Below are 13763 nucleotides of genomic sequence, written 5' to 3' on the forward strand. Positions count from 1 at the left end.
CTTTAAAAGAAAATGTATTCAGATAAAGTATTTTATTTTCAGAAATGTTTAAGGTTTTGCATACATAAAAAGTGTATCTTACAGTTCCTTTGTGAGAGAATTTTTCTTTAATAGTTACTAACATTAGATATTTTTAATGAGATATGGACTGCAAAACAAAAAGATATCCCTGGTTTTCATTTAAAAAAATCAAGTCACTGAATGCAAGTAGTTGCCTTAGCTTATTTTGTTATGAGATGATGATGTGAATTACTGTTCAAATTAGTTAATGTAATAATCGTTTGGTTATTTTATGCATAGCCTAATGTTACATTGCTGTGCTTAAGAATGCCTTCAAGACAGAGGAGACTGAAGCAGAGAGAGAGAAATCTGAAGGAGGCAGCTAAAAGGACTGCAACTTTGCAGAGCTGGATAAAAGGTGCCAGCAGGGCATCTGCAAGAGAAAAAAGCCGAATTCCTTAGTGGTGTTGGGGGCTAGCATCAGACCAGTTGAAGGGGGGCGTTACAGGGGGACGAGTCTGTCTGGCTCTCTGAGGGGTGGTGTGTGAGAGGATCACTGAAGATCAAACTTAGATCAGCACTTGTCGCATAAGGTAGGCTGTGTGTAAACTCTAGAGTGGGGAGGTTTTGGTACACTGATGGCTAGCTTACGCTGCAAACTTCATCACCTTTTAACAAGAGAGTAAGTATATAAAACGTTATTTTCGATATTTTACACATCAGCAACAAAAAAAAACATATTTGATTTTAAAAATAAGCTAGATACAAACACATACAGTTTTAAATACATATATACTCACTTTCCACAGGGAATGAATCATATGGGGTTCCACCAAAAGAGTTAAGCCTCTCTAATATTCCAATTCGTATTTGGTTCAGACTTTCCTGAACTGAGACACACACAAAAAAGATTTGATTAAAAATCTACACCACATTATTTGTACATAGAGGGGTACTTTCCCAAAGACAGTCTCCCCCAACTTTACTGACAATGTGTTTTAGAGAGAACAATAACAAAAGGTAACTGTTTTTAAATTCCATCCCTCCTCTCTCTACTGATAAGATGGCAGGAAGGGGGAGGAGGACAGGATCACACAGTCACACACACATACACACACACCTTCACAGACACTGTGTGAGACTCCATCCCTTTATAAACTAAAGTACTTCAACATTAGTTAACAGTCTTCCCAAAAACTTAAAAACCATTATGAATCATAGTGCTAATACACAATAAATACAATATATACACAGAGGTTGTTTAACACACAACATACAACATTTAATAATTATATGAAGTACTTACCATAGTTCTTCAGGATCAGATCCAGGTCGGGAAAACGCAGAAAAGAAATGCCAGGATGGTTCATCATCACCTTTCTCTTGCTGTAGAAATTAGATCTCCTTATAAACCCAGATAGACATATCACACACGCCGTCTATACATGCATCACCACAGAAGGAAGGAGGCTTTGAAACGATAGAAGATTTTAGAAAGGGCTGTCTGATGAAGAAGGAAAGTGGTAACATACATCAATACTATTTTTTATGTTTATGGGCTAAAATAAGATTTGATGTAGCCCCGATCCACAGCAGGGGTTAGGGGAAGACAGTCTCACACACACACATACCCACCTGTCAGTCTCTATGCATACTAATGTGATTGAAGCAGCATTTTTTATTTATTTTTTATTAGGCACCATAAGGCGCAACAGTGGGGGCATTTCACACCTGTGAATACACATCACCCCCTCCTATCGACGGATCTCACACCTACTTGGGAAATCACACCTATTTGGGATATCACACCTCGACCAAATGGGAGGCGGGACTTAGCTCATTTGCATAAGTAGTAGAGGTGTGACCTGTCAGTTTTGTATGCATACTAATGAGATTGATGTGGCATGTGAATTACTACTAATGGCGACTCAGCTGTGTTCTACTCGCGCGGTGGACCCGTTCAAATCCAGTTTTGAACAGTCTGCCGTGGTTCCATCCCATTTCAAGTGCTGTTCGAGGCTCGGTAACCCTCGGAGCACACTCTCCAATCACATAGCTTGAGGACTATCACGGGGTTTGTCAAACAGAGCACATGGTGTAGTCCAAACGATATCTGGGGATTCTGGGTAGTGTCGTGTCTTCTGCCATCCTTTACTCCGAAAAAAGATTTGTTTCTCCGAATCGAAGGGGGAAAATACAAAAGCATTGCACACAATTTAAACCAATCAATGTTGTGTAATTAACAAGGATAATCTGGTGTTTTTTAGTCGATGAGTAGTGCCGATATCACTGTAAAATCAATCGACAGTAAGGGGAATACTTACTTCCGGGTGTACAATTCTCCGTTATCCAATGAGAATGGACGCTCTCATTGCCTTTAAGGGCAGTCGACACAAACGAATGCCGTGCTTCCATGAGCGTCCATAGAAGCATATGGATATCCCGGAAAGCTGAAAATGGACGCTAAGGGCCCTCCCCTTGCGTTGAAAATTGACTCTAAGGCCCCCCCCCCCCTTGCGTTAGAAAAAGCCGGCAGGGGACTTGACATAACGTCAACATAGGCCGACCTGGGAGTGAGGATGTGTTGGCTTAAGACCTTCCTTTGTGATAAAGCTTATAGTTAGGGCTGATTAGATTCAGCCCCTAGTTTTGCTGATATAGGCTTAGTTTTTCGGGGGACACCTTACTTCGTCCTTCTCTCTGTCTGTACCTGTGTACTCTCATGTTCCGAATAACCCAGCTTCCCCAAATTTCTTTTTTGGTGTCTATATATACGCCGGGATCCGGATCATGAGTCCTGGATGGATATCCTCATGGATTCATCTTTTTATTATAGACACATGCATTTCCAAACATTTGGACTACCTATGTTGTAAATGTATTATCTTTTCAATGTACACACGGCATCTATTGCACGTCTGTCCGTCCTGGGAGAGGGATCCCTCCTCTGAATCTCCCTTTCTCCCATTTTCCCCTTTAAACTGTGGGTTTTCTCCGGAAGTTTTTCCTTCTACGATGTGAAGGTCTAAGGACAGAGGGTGTCGTATTGTCATACTGATATTCTGTACAAACTGTGAAGCCCACTGAGACAAATGTAACATTTGTGATATTGGGCTATATAAATAAATATTGATTGATTGATGAAGGAGCTGATCACCAGAGTTTATTAGAAACCTGGCACAGACATGGGAGACGTCTGGATCTCATTCATGGAGATGTCTGACCCTCTTTTACAAAATATTGATGCATGTCATGCAACAAATGGCTCAGATTACCTGTCATCAACATACAACATGTTGGCTGGACTGATGGCCTACGACAACCATGACTATGGGAGGTGGTTGCCAGATTATTGGGCAATGCTCTCTTCACTGACAGATGAGCAAATGGCCTTCTTCAACGATCATTTCACCCAGTCATTGACAGGGCATTGACTGCATGACCTTGAGTCCGCACTTCCACATGGCCAAGCTCAAGCTGGAACCCTCATGCAAGAGCGAGTGTTCACCAAGATCAAGCCTCTCACTGCAATTATCCACAGGAACAAGAAGCTGAATTTTGCTAGTGCACCATCTGGTGCACTGATGAAGGTGGCCCAGATGGAGAGATCAGGTCTGGCAGCCCTGGTGGACCTTGCAGAGGGATCAGGTCTGATCCAACTTGAGTCAGCCCTTGAGGGGAGAGTGACTGAGGAGGGCCTTTCACTCTACAACGTAGATGGTTCAATGGGCAAGACAGTTAAGAGCAAGTTGTTAGAGCTCTTCAACCTAGACTCAGTTATTGAGGATCCACGAGACCACTGCAGCCTTGTGGACATGGGGCTGATATGTTCTATGGCACGTCTCTACTGGGAATTGTAGTTTTAAAAGACGTTTTCGTATTTCCCATAATAAGAAGTTGCCAGTATTAAACTGTGTACATCCCTGGAGGTTTAGGGGATAGGAAACACTCACACTTAAAACATATAATTAATAAATGGGTGAACATTGCTTGTGTCCATAATGGGAAGCATTAATATATACCCACATGACAGCTAAGGTCAGAAGAGCTTTATTTAACAGCTGGTCTTATGTCTGTGACCCCTCCTGTTGTTAATTGATGAGCCTGAAACATGCACTTGTCAAGGTTCAGAGGCAAATTTTGCAAATATGGCAGTAGCCATCGATCGTCTTAAGATAAGATACACTTTATTGATCCCAAGTTGGAAACATTTGCGTTACATCAGCATGTGTAACAGTTGTAAATATGCAGTGGTGTTTATTTGTAAATCATTTAGTATAATCACACAAATTCTGTGTTTTATATTTAATAATTCTGTGTTCTTTATTTATTGAATGTTCAATACCTGACAAGGTCAGAGATGAAAAACATCTATCAATATGTGTGTATACCTCCACCATTAAACTGTTGTATTCTGCACATTTATTATACTATCTACCGTGCGGAACAATACCCCAACCCATAGATCCGTGGGTGAATAATGTCAATCACCACATTACACACATCCCTTCACATTTACATTTTAATTTACATTAAAGTAGTTCGTAAGGCCTTCTAAAATGTTTTTAAATATAATTAGGGTTGTAGTTGAAGAGTTTGTAAATTATTGTGTTGCCTGGCGATTTAATATATTAATGTAACCTTTGTTTCTGCTAAAAGAGGTGTCGACCAGCTGGGGCAACAAGAAAATCGGCAAAATCGAGCGACAATTACAAAATAAATAATTATTATATTAATATTGACAATAACAACCGACCGTCGGGGAGCGTTCTCATGGCGTCTATTATCAACGCTATGGGAGGTCTATGAAGGTCTATGGGACGCCCTGCCCGTTGAAAACTGACTCTCAAGGGGTACTCTGTGCGTAATAGAGTGACGGGGAGGGGCCCTGACCGACTGTCAACATGTAACGGGTTGGGAGTGTGTGTTGGGCACACACAATATGAATTCCTCGATCCACAAAGTACCACAAACCATGTATTGAACAACATTGTAGGCCAAATAATTGAAAAGCTAATTTTCAACTTATGGTGATGGCAGCCATTTTGGATGTAGGGCTCTAAAAAATGTTGCCCGCTTTTTTCCGAGGGGCATGGAGGCAATTTTTTTTTAAAACCCTTCATAGATGACAAATCCACTGAGAAACGAACCTCTGCTCTCCACGGTCACGGAATTGCTGGAGATGACCCAACTATATGTACGTTAACGCTCTCTCGTGCGCTCTTTCGTGCGCTCTCTCTCTCACTCACTCGCTCGCTCACACAAAATGCGCTCGTGGCACACACACAGCCGAGCTTGAATGAAACACAAAGACCCAAAATAACTTTTAATGCTGTATCCTATTCTTTTCGATGGCTTTATTATGTGTGTGTGTGTATATATATATATATATATATATATATATGTATATGAAATATGAACAGATTGCCACTGGGCTTATGTTACCGGTCTCAGGATTGGGATCTGAGACGGCTGAGAACAATGCCAAGAAGTCACACACGTTAGCGTATGGAATGTTCTGCTTTATTCAAAATCATAAAATATATTTATATCTCTCAAAATAACATAGTTCTTTATGTTTCACAAGCACATATATAATTCATTAAAACAATAAACTCTGAATTGAAATAAATCACCTTAAATACATGTGTAATATTCCCTTTTCTTTACACAATAAGTGAATTATCTGTATATTGTGCATATATACCTTACATGTTACTACACATACTCTGAGTGTGTCATTCACATGTTAAAGGAATGGTCCACTCATTAGATAATTAATCAAAACTTCAGTATTTAGTGAAACGTTATGTTTAAACCATACCCTAAGAAATCAGCGATATTCCCCGGTAAATAATGATTTTATAGCTCTTTTTTATCAAGACCTGTATATTCCGTCTGGCTGCCGCCATGTTTGCCATTTTCAGTAGTCACGTGATGGTCGTGACGTCATCCATGCGTTCACTTTGTCAACACACGGAAACATGGTGGAATATTTCAGTTCGGACTCGACAGCAGAGGAACAAGTTTTGACCAATGTGAAGAGATTGGATGGGGGAATTCAGCCATACATATCAGTATGACAATACGACACCCTCTGTCCTAAGACCCTCACATCGTACAAGGAACAACTTCAGAAGAAAACCCACAGTTTAAAGGGAACATGGGAGAAACCTCAGGGAGAGCAACAGAGGAGGGATCCCTCTCCCAGGATGGACAGACGTGCAATAGATGCCGTGTGTAAATTGAAAAGATAATACATTTGCAAATAGGTAGTCCAAATGTTTGGAAATGCATGTGTGTATAATAGGAAGATGATATAAGATACTATATGTATGCATGTAGTACCACCCTTGCTAGCGATTCCCTCTCTAGTTTAGCATACTCAGCTTCGTTGTCCCTGGCCATAGAATCACGATTTTATGGGGCCGGAAAAACTGGGGGGAAATACACACTAGCCGGTACTACCTATATGGAAAGGCCACCAAAAACTGTCCTGGCCTGGACGTTAAAACGGGGCTAGCCGCTGCAATGGAAATGCGCTATAACATACCTTATTCTTACTCCGAGCACTACTTCTGCTCCTCCGTCGCTTCACACTTGCAGAGGGCGATTTCTCAACTGGCCGAACTGGTGTCCTGGTCGGTGATGACACCAGAAAGACCGATGGTACTGCATCTCCATTGAGTAATAGTTGTTCTTTAAATCCCATGTTATGTTTGATCATACTCTCAGAGTAGTCGTCCGGAAATGTGAAATGTTCGCTGCATACATGAGCCTGTAAATCTCTCGGTTCGGGCCGGCCACATTTCGCTAGCCACTGCCTCCGAATGTACTTCTTATGCTTACCTTTTGGCAACAGATGGAACCGAGCATTCCGTGGATTGTTCCTATCAGAATTGTGGCAATATTTCGCGATACAGTGAGGCATATTTGAAGAGAGAAACTACAGTAAATAACATGGAGATCAACGTGTCTTCGAAAACCAAACGCATGGATTACGTCACGTCCGGGAAATGGCGGCGCCCACAGTGTTGATGTTATTTCGGTATATAATCAGTTTAAAATCACTGATAATGTCATCGGATTAAAAAAAAAAAAAGAGAGACTGGCAGAGACTGGTCTGTTTTATCGGATGATAATTTTTAAAAAATGAGTGTCATGAGCATACCATTCCTTTAACTATTACAAACTCATTCCTTATAAAGCTACACATATTAACAAGAACACAATAAGTGTTCTTCATAACTTATGAAACATTTACAATGAACCTTAGCAAGATGCTTAGTTAACCACAATAGCATTTTACATGAATACAACACACTACTAGCATGGCTAGGCCACTTCTGTAATGAATTCATGTGGTAATAAACGTCTCTATTAACATTGGATAACTCTTCTATTCATCTACCAACATTTCTCTAAAGCCCACATTAAATTACAACGAAAGGCATTATATCATTGTGTCACAACCGTGTATCGCTAACCAGCTACAACATGAAAGAATACCAAGCTAACGGCTAACTCGCGCTAGCATCGCGAGCTAAGCTACATGCTAACCGGAGTTGGCAATTCTTATCATAAATACCTCAAATTGCATTTAATTGCTCATTAACCGTGTTGAGTTTTCCCAAACTGTTACTGAGTTGATCCGTTAACATTTTATAACATTTAATGATTATTTATGCATTTCTAGACAGTTTACCCACCTGAGAACAATGACAATAAGTCACACACGTTAGCGTATGGAATGTTCTGGCAATCCCTTGACTTCTTCGCTCTTATCCCAAACCAGAACGTCAGACCTCTAGCCAATGTAAGTGTAGAGCACCATCTACAGGTTAAACTGTATAACAGCACACAAACTAAATATCAGTAGATACTTGTAACGAAGCTTGGTGAACATGAAATTGTAAATAAATGTAAATAACAAGATTAAATAGTAGGGTGTCTGCTTTTATGTAACTTAAGCATTACATGCCTCATATTTTACAGTCCGGTACACTCTCCCCCATTTTTATTTTTTTTAAATGTCTCCTGGCATCTACACTATGTCATTCTTTTCTTAGTCAGTCATCTAATATGTCCATACCGGTATCAACCGTAACCAGAAAAGTGAATGAACGTCAGGGTAAGTTACTGGCTTTCCACGGTCGACCGCGGGGGCAATGCTGGTAGATCGCGAGTCATTCATAAGAAAAAAAACAGGTTTTGATCCCTCCTCCCTTGGCCTCCCTGCCACTTAATTCAGGAGTTTACTTGATTGACAGAAAAACCGACCTATCGCTTTCCAGACTGTTAACCCAGAATGCAAAGCGATACAAAATCAGTCAAGCGCCAGGAAAACTCAAATTAAGTTAAAGAGACAAACAACAAAATGAGTGCAGGACCGAGCCAAAAGCTAAAATCATACCACTTCCACCCAGAATGGGAGGAAGAATATGTTGTTGTGATGTCACATTCAAAGGTTATTTGCCTTATTTGTAAAGCAAGCGTCGCTCTGCCAAAGAAAGGTAACGTGGAGAGGCATTATCGGAGTGTTCACAAGGCATATGACAGCGACTTCCCTCCGAGTAGCGAGTTGAGAAAGAGAAAGGTCATGTATTATTGCTACACAAACATTATCTCGCAGTCTTAGTGTCGTCAACTCGTTTCTAACATGCAAAAATACAAATGCGACAAATGTGTCTATGGTCGGTGTATTTTTGATCTTTCCAATCGAGACGAGATCTCTCTCTCTCCCCCGTCTGTGTGCGAGGGGGGCGGGGCAGTTTACACACAAGCAGCTGCTACATGCAGCAACACACGGCGGGGATGGCGGAGAGAAGCGCTCCAAGGTGTGGTTAAATGTTACCCGTCTTGAGGTGGACAATGCTCGTTGCCAAGAGTGTTTAGCATGTAAGGGCGGGAACACGAGCAATTTGTCTAAACATTTAGCAAAAGTGCAACACATTCAGATGGAGGAATGCACCGGGTTCGACTGTCTTTCTAGTAGCTCTGTAGCCCCATCCACGAGAAACCTTTCCACGTCAGGTGTTATGTATGCTAGCAATGTATGCTAGCAGCAACACACGGAGTTAACTCAATTACACAAACATGGGTTAATGATTTATTTATTTTGTTAAAGTTTCAGCTATTCTGTTTACAGTTCTGTCGTCAGATTATTTAATACGATTTGTTAAAACATTGTTGTTTCTTTTGATGTGAAATATTATTTATTTAATTTAAATAAAAAGCAATGTTAATGTTGTAAACAATTTGTTAAGTTAATTTAATAATATGTATTTTTGAATCAAGTATTCATCTTTATTGTCTTCATTGTTAGTTTCCACATGCCTAAAACAACCTCAAGCTACATCTAAAAGTTGATGGCTAAATAAGAGCGCTTGAGAAATTGTGCAAGGCATACAGTAATAGTCCGAATAGTCGATTAATCGTTTCATGAATCGATAGATTAATCGATTATCAAATTAGTCGTTTGTTGCAGCCCTATTGTAGTTATCCCATGTATAAATAAAACGTGTTATTCAGCAACCCTTGCAATTTGGGATTTTATTTTTGGTTCGTAGACCTCGGTGAGCTGGTCATTTCAAAAGTAGCTCACCAGCCAAAAAAGTGTGGGCACCCCTGGCCTAAACTATCATAAGTCAACATTTCTGTTGGTCTCACAGTCCGTACTGATCTCCTCAAAGTCACTGGTTCCTCTTCGTCATCCTCGTCATGCCCTGAGTCCTGTGACTGCTCTGGTTTCTGATTGTCCTCTTCCTCCATGTCTGATTGCTGCTCCTTCTGAACTGGAACCAGCGTAAACTCTTTGGCAGTCACTCTTAGTCTTCTGCTCTGCTCTGAGACATGTCTTTGTGGTCTGGGAAGACTCTGGCTTACAGAAGTACTGACTTCATGTGGGTAGTACCATTCCGCTTCATCCGAGCTTGCCTCCTCCTTATCCCCATTCTCAGCTGTTTCAGTTCTCCTTACTTTGTTCCTCCTCACCACAGGTTCTTGAGGGTTTTCTAACTCTGCAGGTAAGTCATTCACTGTCAATAACAGGTTTCGATGTAACACACGCAATATCTTGCCACCAGTTTCAGGTTGGATCTTGTACACCGGCCCATCTTTGATTCTCTCAACTACACGGTGAACAACCTTTTCCCAGTAAGGACGAAGTTTTCCAGGTCCACCTCTTTCAGAGAGGTTCCTGACGAGGACTCTGTCTCCCGGTTGAAGATGTGTCCCTTTCACTCGCCTGTCATAGTATTTTTTACCCTTGGCAGAAGACTTTTGGCTGTTGTCTGAAGCTATTTTGTACGCTTCCTGCATTCTCGTTGCCCATTTGTTTGCAAACGACTGAGGTGTCTCTCTCTCTTGTTCAGGCTTGAGATCAAACAGTAGATCGATTGGCAACCTCGGAGATTGTCCGTACAACAATAAGAATGGCGAGTAACCTGTGGCGTCATGCCTAGTGCAATTGTAAGCATGAACCATGTGTGGCAAGTGTTGTTTCCAGTCAGCTTTCTTTTCTTCTTGAAGTGTACAGAGCATCTGCAACAAGGTACGGTTCAACCTCTCCACTGGTTTGCCTTGTGGGTGGTATGGAGTGGTACGGGAGTGAGATATTCCGGCAAGCTGCTGCAGGTGCTGAAAGAGATTGTTTTCAAACTCACGCCCCTTATCATGATGGAGTTTTTCAGGAAATCCAAAGTGTGGTATGAAATCTTGGAAAATCTTTTCAGCAGCCGTTTTCCCAGATTTATTTCTGGTCGGGTAAGCTTGTGCGAAACGGGTGAAATGATCTACCACTACCAGTACATACTCATAGCCTCCTTTACTTGTTTCCAAGTGCATGTAATCAACTGAAACAAGTTCAAATGGTGCGCTGCTTTTGATACTACCCATTGGAGCTCTCTCAGGAACTGTTGGATGTTTTTGTTTGATGCAAGGACATTTCTTTGTGACGTAGTTCTCCACCTCATCTTGCATGAAGGGCCAATAGAATCTCTCACGGGCCAAGTGAATTACCTTGTCAGAACCCACGTGTCCCATGTCATCGTGCAAGCTCTTGAGTATGAGTGGTTTCAGTTTGTTAGGCACAACCAGCTGTTTCCTTCCTCCGGCTTGCCGGTAGAGCACTCCTTTGTCTAATAGTAACTTATTCCATTCATGTACCAGCCGTCTGGTTTCACAAGTCATGTTTTTCTTGTCTTTTTGGGCGGTGGTGGCGAAGTCTATAGGGGACTTGGCTTGGCAACTGGAAGGTCACCAGTTCAAGTCCCGGCAAGACCAAGTGCTACCGAGGTGTCCCTGAGCAAGGCACCGTTCCCTACACTGCTCCCCGGGCGCTGTTCAAAATGGCTGCCCACTGCTCCTAACACTAGGATGGGTCAAATGCAGAGAAACAATTTCCCCACGGGGATTAATAAAGTATATCAATCAATCAATCAATCAATTTTTGATTTGGAATCCATTTACTTTCTTGAAGTCCAATCACTTCTCTGATGGTTTCATCTTCACTTTGGGCCCCTTTAATGTCTTCCCTTGACAGAGTGGAAATAATATGACTATTGTAGCTTTCAGTCTCCATGTTATCTGAGTTGAGCCTAAGAGAAGCTACCCATGGCATGTCTCCTTCCTCAGCAGCTTCATCCCCTTTCCACATGGCTAAGACAACATCAGGAGATACAATCTCTGTGTATTGGCCCAAGTTTTCTTCAAGTTTCACAGGGAAGCGGGACAAGGTGTCGGCGTCTGCGTTGGACTTCCCAGGTCTGTACTTGATATCAAAGTGAAAATCTGACAGTTCACCAACGCAGCGATGCCCCGTAGCATTGAGTCTGGATGTGCTCATCACATAGGTCAGCGGGTTTTTGTCAGTGTAGACTGTGAATGTTGGTGCGTAGTATAAGTAGTCTCTGAACTTATCGCAGACCGCCCACTTGAGTGCAAGAAACTCTAATTTCCCAGAGTGCAGGTGGTAATTACGCTCTGCTGGGGTTAGAGTTTGGGATTCAAATGCTATGACACACAACTTTCCACCTTGATGTTGGTACAGTACTGCACCTAGACCTTCATTTGAAGCATCAGTGTTTAATACAAATGGAAGGTCAAAGTTCGGGTATGCCAGTACTGGTGGATGAGTGAGCATGTCGACAAACTTTGACACGACAGCCTGGTTTTCTGACATCCACTTGATGGGAGTTCTAGATGGCATCTGTCCCTTGTCTCCTTTTGTTTTCTGCCCTTTCTTCTCTTTGGCTGTGGGCTTAGTGATGGCTTTGAGACTCTGTAACAGCTCAAATAATGGCTTTGCAAGGCGGGAGAAATCCTGAATGAAGGACCTATAGTAGCTGAGGAATCCAAGTAAGGTTCTTTGGCACTTTCTCCTTCAGCCGCAAGACTGCTTCGAGATCTTTTGGATCAATGTGGATCCCCTCTCCAGACACCATCGTGCCCACATATCTGATCTGTCGCTTAAACAGCTCGCATTTATTTGGACGCAATTTGATTCCGTGCTCCTGCATCCGAAGAAGCACTTTCCTCACATCTTCAAGATGTTCACTGAAGGTTTTTGAATGGCACAGAATGTCATCAAGATAGGGAGAGCAACATTCGTCCCTGATACCCTCCAAAACCTTCTCCATGCACCTTTGAAAGGCAGCTGGAGTGTTGGTCAGGCCAAACGGAATGCGCACCCATTCATATAAGCCCCAGAGAGTGCTAAAGGCTGTCATGCTTCTTGACTCCTCATCAACGAAGCCCTGGTGGTAGGCACTTCCCTGGTCCAAGATGGAGAACCACGTAAATCCCCCTAAGTTGTCCAATAAATCCTGTATTCGGGGCAACGGGTGGCGGTCTGGGATGGTCTTCAGATTCAGCCCACAAAAATCCACACAGAGTCGAAGACTGCCATCTTTCTTCCGAACACATACTATTGGCGATGAGTAGGACGATGTGGACTTCTTTATCCAGCCTTTTTTCAAAAGGTTTTGAACGTGATATTTTAGTTCTTTGTGTCTAGGCTTAAGGATGGACTTATAACACTTCTGGACTGGTGTGGTGTCTTTCAGGTTAAGGTCTGGAATACAACCTATGTCTCCATCTTCTCGGGCAAAGACAGCACACTCTTCATAGAGCATCTGCCTGACCATTTCCTGCTCTTGTACAGACAGATGGTCTCGACTGGTGGATGCCACCTGGAGCAGAAAACTGTTCACTTCCTTGGTTAACTCGGATTGAATGTAGTCCAACACCCTCTCTCTCACTCTTGGCCTTCTCAGAACCACCATGTTGAAGCACAGGCCTGATTTACGATATTTGGGTGATGGTTCCTAAAACCGTTCTCTGAGGGAGATAAATGTTATGTTGAGCACTGTTTTGGACTGGGATTTTTACAATCTTAGTTGCACCATGAGGAACATCAATGACGGCAGATAACAGCTCCAATCCATCTGGGCATGAACCATTTAACACTGGTTCAAACAGCATAACTCCTCCTTTTGGTAAAGACCTGACCCTGCATTTGACTTCACAGATCTCACCTTGGTTGATGACGAGGCCTTTCTTCCCCATCCTGACCACACAGTCCTCAGACCTCTCCTCTGAGTTCTTAGTCGTCACTGCAGAGACAAGGTTGTTCACAACTTCCTTCTTCAACTTAAGAGTTCCACTCAATAGAGCTGCAAGTTTGACTATGTTTGCAGGCTGCTCACTGTTTTCCCAGATGAGCTCCTCAATAACATTAAATCCAAGAAGAGGAATTTCCACAC

Source organism: Pseudochaenichthys georgianus, chromosome 7 (genome assembly GCF_902827115.2).
Source record: "Pseudochaenichthys georgianus chromosome 7, fPseGeo1.2, whole genome shotgun sequence".
Classification (NCBI taxonomy): domain Eukaryota; kingdom Metazoa; phylum Chordata; class Actinopteri; order Perciformes; family Channichthyidae; genus Pseudochaenichthys; species Pseudochaenichthys georgianus.